The sequence below is a fragment of the Capsicum annuum genome, chromosome 2 (assembly GCF_002878395.1).
Source record: "Capsicum annuum cultivar UCD-10X-F1 chromosome 2, UCD10Xv1.1, whole genome shotgun sequence".
In the NCBI taxonomy this organism is placed as follows: domain Eukaryota; kingdom Viridiplantae; phylum Streptophyta; class Magnoliopsida; order Solanales; family Solanaceae; genus Capsicum; species Capsicum annuum.
The window spans coordinates 97,000,467-97,006,802 of NC_061112.1; the positions used below are offsets into that span (position 1 = coordinate 97,000,467).

The 6,336-nt window shown below is 36.3% G+C and overlaps 1 non-coding gene across 1 annotated transcript; it reads right to left on the reverse strand.

The window, feature by feature from the left end:
• Positions 1-4,799: 4,799 nt before the first annotated feature.
• LOC124896357 lies at positions 4,800-4,906 on the reverse strand. The gene has a single exon (XR_007052717.1). It is a non-coding gene; the product is annotated as a small nucleolar RNA R71 (small nucleolar RNA).
• Between the last annotated feature and the right edge of the window lie 1,430 nt (positions 4,907-6,336).

A 6,336-nucleotide genomic window follows, 5' to 3' on the forward strand; every position in this document is an offset into this window, starting at 1 on the left:
CTTTATATCTCTCTTTATGTCACTCCACCAGTAGTGCTGCCTCAAATCTCTATATATCTTAATTGTCCACGGGTGAATAGAATATGTAAAGTTGTTAGCCTCTCACAACATCAACTAAATCAAGTCTCTATCCCTCAAAAAATAAATGTGACCATCACATCTTAGAGTACCCTCTAAATACACGATAGCCCTCTTAGATACACCCCTCAGAACCTAGTGACGAATGCCACAAAGTTTACTATACTTTAATTAGAAACTCTAAATCTTCTCGAATATGGTAGACCTAGCCTCAACACTAGCAAAGATTATCTTGCAATCTAAAATATAAAGTTGGATAAGGACTGAACATCCTAAGCCAACAGTCGCTCTAAAATTGAAATGAAGGCTAAGCTATCCATACTCATCGCTTTCTGGCTCAAGGCGTGTGCTACCACATTCGTTTAGCCTAGATCATATAGAATAGAGATATCATAGTCCTTCAATAACTCTATCCATCTATGCTATCTAGAATTAAGATCTCTTTGAGTCATAAGTTACTAAAGACTACAGTTATCCATGTAGATCTCATAACAAATGCCATGCAAGTAATGCCTCAAAATATTAAGCGTAAAAACTGCTGCCGCCAACTCCAAATAATGAATGGGTAGTTGCACTAGTGAAACTTTAGCTACCTTGATGCATAAGCAATAAATTGACACTACTGCATTATAACACAAACTAAACCAACACTAAAAGCATTAAAATATACTGTAAATACCTGGCCTTTAATAGGAAGTGTCAAAATAAAAGTTAAAGTGAGAAAGCCCTTGAGCTTCAAAAATCTCAACACACATTGCTTGAACCATTAAAAAAGAACCTTATTTCTAGTCAACCTAGTCATCGATGCTATAGTAGTAGTAAACTCTTTAGAGAACCACCTATACTGACCTGCAAAACCAATAAAGCAATGAACCTCAGTAAAAAATGTAGGCCTAGCCCAACCACAAATAGAATCAATCTTTGTTGGATCCATCACAATCCTATCCTTAAACACCACATGTCCTATAAAAATAACAAACTTGAGTTTGAACTTACACTTTGAGAATTTGGCTTAAAGCCTATGATGTCTCAAAGTAAGGAGCCTAATCCTCAAATGTTACTTGTGATCCTTCATACTCCCTGAATACATACAATAACGATCATGAAGAAGACCAAATAGGGCATAAACACTCAGTTCATCATATTTGTGAACGCGATTGAGGAATCGGTCAACCCAAAAGACATTACTAGGAACTCTTAATAGCCATAATGAGTCTTGAAAGCTATCTTAGGGATGTCCTCATCTCGAATCTTTAATTGATGGTAACTGGATCTCAAGTTAATCTTATAGAACACTATTGCTTTTAGAAGATGGTCAAATGAGTTATCAATACGAGGCATAGAATACCTATTCTTCCCTATCACCTTATTCAGATGCCTACAGTTGATGTATATACACATAGAACTATCTTTATTCTTTTCAAACAAGACATAATTACCCCAAGATGATACACTCAGTCTAATGAAAACCTTACCCAAAAGATCCTAAAGTTGAGAATTTAACTCCTTAAACTTGGAAGGATCCATACAATATAGTGCCATTGAAATAGGTTAGGTGTTTGACTCAAGATCAATAAAAAAACTCAATATCATGCTCAGGAGGAAGGCTAAGTAAATTGGTAGGGAAAATATTTGGAAAATCACAGAATATAGAAACAAAATCAAGAAAGGAACTTTCCAAACTAACCTCACAATATAAGAAAGATAAGATTTGTATCCCCTTGATATACATATCTGTAATGCCCCGAGAGTGCACCCTGGGCACCACACAGTGCTTACAGTCTTGAGAGACCACAAGCTAACCCATGAGCTGGTACCTACTGTGAGTACTAAATAATAACAATAAAATACATGTACAGAATATCTGAATATGCCATAAGGTTTTAAATACTAAAACTTTTCTGAATCATAAATCTGGAAACATCAGTATGAAAAAAGCTATCTGAAACTAATAAAATAATGACAAAATAGAATGCCTATCTGGAATGTCCGAAAGCTGCTAAAACTGACTGAATATGATTGATGAAATATACCCCAAGTAACTCCAACTAGCCATTGAACTGAAATCATGAAAATAAATATAGTCAGTGCTCAAAATATAAGGACTCAACACTGCTATGACTGATAATCTGGAAGGTCTATGCGCGATCTGGGAACTAAGCATCCGAACCTATGATATGATACATCATAGCACAATAAAAGAGTATGAAATCAGTACTTTGAATGTACTAGTATGCTAAATGAGATAGGCTGATATGCATGAATTCATGTGCATGAATACTACTAACTGAATAAATAGCATAAAGTATTGAATAGAATGCATGAAATCTGTAAATACAGAAGATGCATAAAATCTATAAATACTGAGAATGTGTGACCAAGCAGGTGCTCATATTAGATCAACCCTCAACTGGAAGGTTAACATCTCAACCTATGCTGGATATGTAGTTATAGAATTCGGGAACTGCTACTAAAGGTCAATCCCTCAACTGGAAGGTGAGCCCCCATACTTGGTGATCTTGGGCATATTTATATGTCAAAACACCTCTATTAACCCATATTTGGACATGTTTTGAGAATAAAAAGTGTGCTAAATATATTGAACTGTGAGTTAACTTGTGTTTCGTGGCTAACCGATGTGATCAGAGATACAAAGTTAATTTTTCATGGATTTAGAAGAAAATGGGATACATATCATGAAAAGGCGAAATACCATGGGATTGAAGGCAAAAACATCAGGAGGATTGACGAGAAGAAAGAAAAAAACTGGAGATAAATACCAGTGACACGATGCGATCTCAACGCCTCGCATCAAATGGTAATATATTGTGCCTTAGAAGAAATTTCAAGATCAAGTTTGAGTGCATCGATGCGATGTCAATATGTCATGCCGATGCCCAAAGTTTTGACACTTAGCTAAATTTTAAGGAGCAAGTTCCAGTGACATGACACGATGTTAACTTGTCACGTCGTGTGGTGAAGAAATTGACTTAGCTTAATTTTCAAAGATGAATTCCAGTGTGACAACGCAATGTTGACGCGACACGTTGGTTGGTTCAACGCGATTAGTGACGCGTCGCGTCATGACTGCAAATCTGGTGAAATTTTCTTAAGTATAAAAGAAACACGTGAGCACAATTTCAAGGACTTTTTGGGCGATCATAGCAGTATCAAAAAAATGAAAAATTCTTTCTTTTAGGGTTCTTAATATTTCTTTTGAACTTCATTACTTTAAGAATTATTTTTAGGTATGGTTAATTACTTATTTTGGATGTTAAATTCAAACATAAGTGGCTAAACACCCTTATTCTAGGGTTGAGGTCAAAAACATGATTACTCTTTTATATTCTTATTCATAGTTTATTTTTGGATTATCATATGGGTTGTTCTTAATTTATTGAGCTTACTATTTTGATGAGTGGCCACCATTAGAATAAATCTATATTTCTATATGCATCCGGGAGGAGAATCGTAGGTTAGAATGAAGAAATTAAGGAGCAAGGTTCTTATCCTTTTATAAAATAAAGGGTTTGAATTAGCATCTATGATAGGGATATATATAGAAGCCTTGCTTGGTTCAATTGCAAAAAGATAACTTTATGAATCTAGACGAATTGTTGTATCTCTGTGGGAGTTGTAGCTACAATGTTCAATAGGTAGAAGATTTGAGGTCGGGAGACCCAGATCGTGGCATAAACCTTGCAAATCAACAACCCAATAACCAATTAAACTGTGATAAGAATAAAGAATTGTATGATTGTTCGAAATGCCTCAACCCTGGAGTCCTCATCATTATTGATTACAACGTTTGTTGCTTTACTCTAGTCACCACTAGTTATTCACTGTTTAATAATTTACATTTTATTCATAAATTCAACATCATCTGGATACTCTCAAGCACTTAATACCTAATTGTCTTAAACTAAAGGTTGATTAAATTTCTAGTTTATTAGTCCTCGTGGGAATGATATCTGACTGTCTAAGTGTTGATAATACTTGTAGGATCACGTACACTTACGTGTGCATAGGGACACAATAAGTTTTTGGCTCCGTTGTCGGGGACTAGTATAATTAGTAAATTTCTTAATTTTGAAATTTTGTTAATAAGTTTAAGTGTTAAGAACTTGATCTTAGCGGCTGAATTTTTGCAGGTTTAGCTGAACATTGGACTGGCTAGGGAAAAAGAGTTGGTAGAGCTCTATGCAGAACCGGAAGTAATTTTTCATCAGAGGCAAAGAGCTTAATGTTACATTCAATAGGGACAGAAGGCTGAAATACGAGATACAATTGGTGCTGATCCAAATATTGGAAATGTTATAGCTCCTGTTATTCCAGCTATTCCTATTTAACCAGCCGTAATACCTGTTCGTGAGGTGGCAATCCCACTTACGAACCATGTAACTAACAACATTCAGAAGTCTAAACCAGGAGTTCAGCGGGAATTGAAACAAAATATGGCGCAATTATTGAATTTTATGAGGCACTTTCATGGACTTTCATACGAGGATCTGCAGCAGCACATATAGACCTTCCTGGAAATAAGTGATACATACATTCCTGAAGATGTGAATGATGATTATGATAGATTGACACTCTTTCCCTTTACTCTAAATGGGGAAACAAAGAGGTAATTACATGCTGAACCACCACACTCTATCACTTCATGGGAAAATTATACTCGAAAGTTCCTTATTTGATTCTTTCCATCCCATAAGACTGCATAATTGAGGAGTGAGATCTTGAGTTTTAGACAAAAAGATAAAGAAAATCTCTACCAAGCTTGGGAGAGATTTAAAGGCATGCTAAAAAATTGACCTCATCACCATCAATTGAATGATATCGTAGTGCATATATTTATAGAAGGCCTTGAGTCTAATATGAAGATTCTCTTTGATTCAACAGCAGGAGGCTAAGCTTTGGAGAAAACTTATGAAGAATTGTATACATTTCTGAATCGAATCGCACAAGGGAATCTTAATTGGCCTGTAGAATCAAGGGGAGATCTAAAGAAGGTTACAGGGGTATTAGAGGTTGATCAATTTATTGCATTACAGGAACAGATTCCAGCAATGCAGAATCATATGACTACTCAGCTGAACAACTTAAAGTTGGGTGCGACACAACCAGCAACCACAACAAATGCAGTTCAATAGGTATATTCGTGGTGTGAAGTTTGCAGAAGTGGTGAGCATAAAGTAGATGTATGTTCTGTTAATCCAGATTCAGTCAACTACGTAGGGAATTCAAATCATCAGGGTCAATAGAATTTTGGCTATATGTATAATCCAAATAGGAGGAACCACCATAATTTCTCATAGGTTGAAATCAGGCATAGAATGCAAATCAGTATAAGGGACCAGTGCAGTCAAATCCATAGTTGGCTCAGAATAATCAGGCGGCTACTCAGAATAGCAATATGGAGGAGTTGATTATGTAATTCATGGCTCAACAAGCACAAGTTGCGGTAGACGTAAAGACACAACATGCACAGTTTGCAGCTGAGTTGAAGAGTCAACAATTGCTTACAAGAAATCTAGAGTTGCAGTTGGGTTAAATTACAGGATCACAGAATACAATGCCACAAGAAGCATTGCCTAGTGACACTGAGGCTAATCCAAAATAGATGTATGCGGTTACAACAAGGAGTGGGCGACAAAATAAGAAGACGATTCAGGAGCAGGATAATTCCGCAGTTATGGATGACAGTTTGAAAGATAAGGCAGAGTTGGAGGTCACTGAAAAAGAGGCAAGTGATGAAATTCATGTGGATAAGAAGACAATCAACTTACCCTTTCCTCAAAGGGCAAGGAAGCATCAAGAGGAAGCTAGTTATAAGAAGTTAATAGATCTTCTGAAGCAGGTTCAAGTAAACTATCCTCTTGTTGAAATTCTATAGAGTGTGCTGAAATATGTGAAATACTTGAAGGATATTGTTGCCAATAAGAACAGGTTGACCGAATATGCTAAAGTCGCCCTTACTTAAGAGTGAACGTCTAAAATTCAAAATAAACTGCCCACGAAGTTGAAGGATCTAGGATATTTCACCTTGCAGATTACCATTGGACAGACTATATGTACACGTGGATCTTTGGACTTGGGTGCTAGAATAAATCTCATGCCTATATTATGGTACCGAAAGATAAGTCTTGGGAGTCCCAAACCCATGACTATTGTGTTACAATTGGTGGATAGGTCCCTTGCTAGGCCAGATGGAATTATTGAGGATGTTTTGGTGCAAATGGGATCTTTGATTTTCTC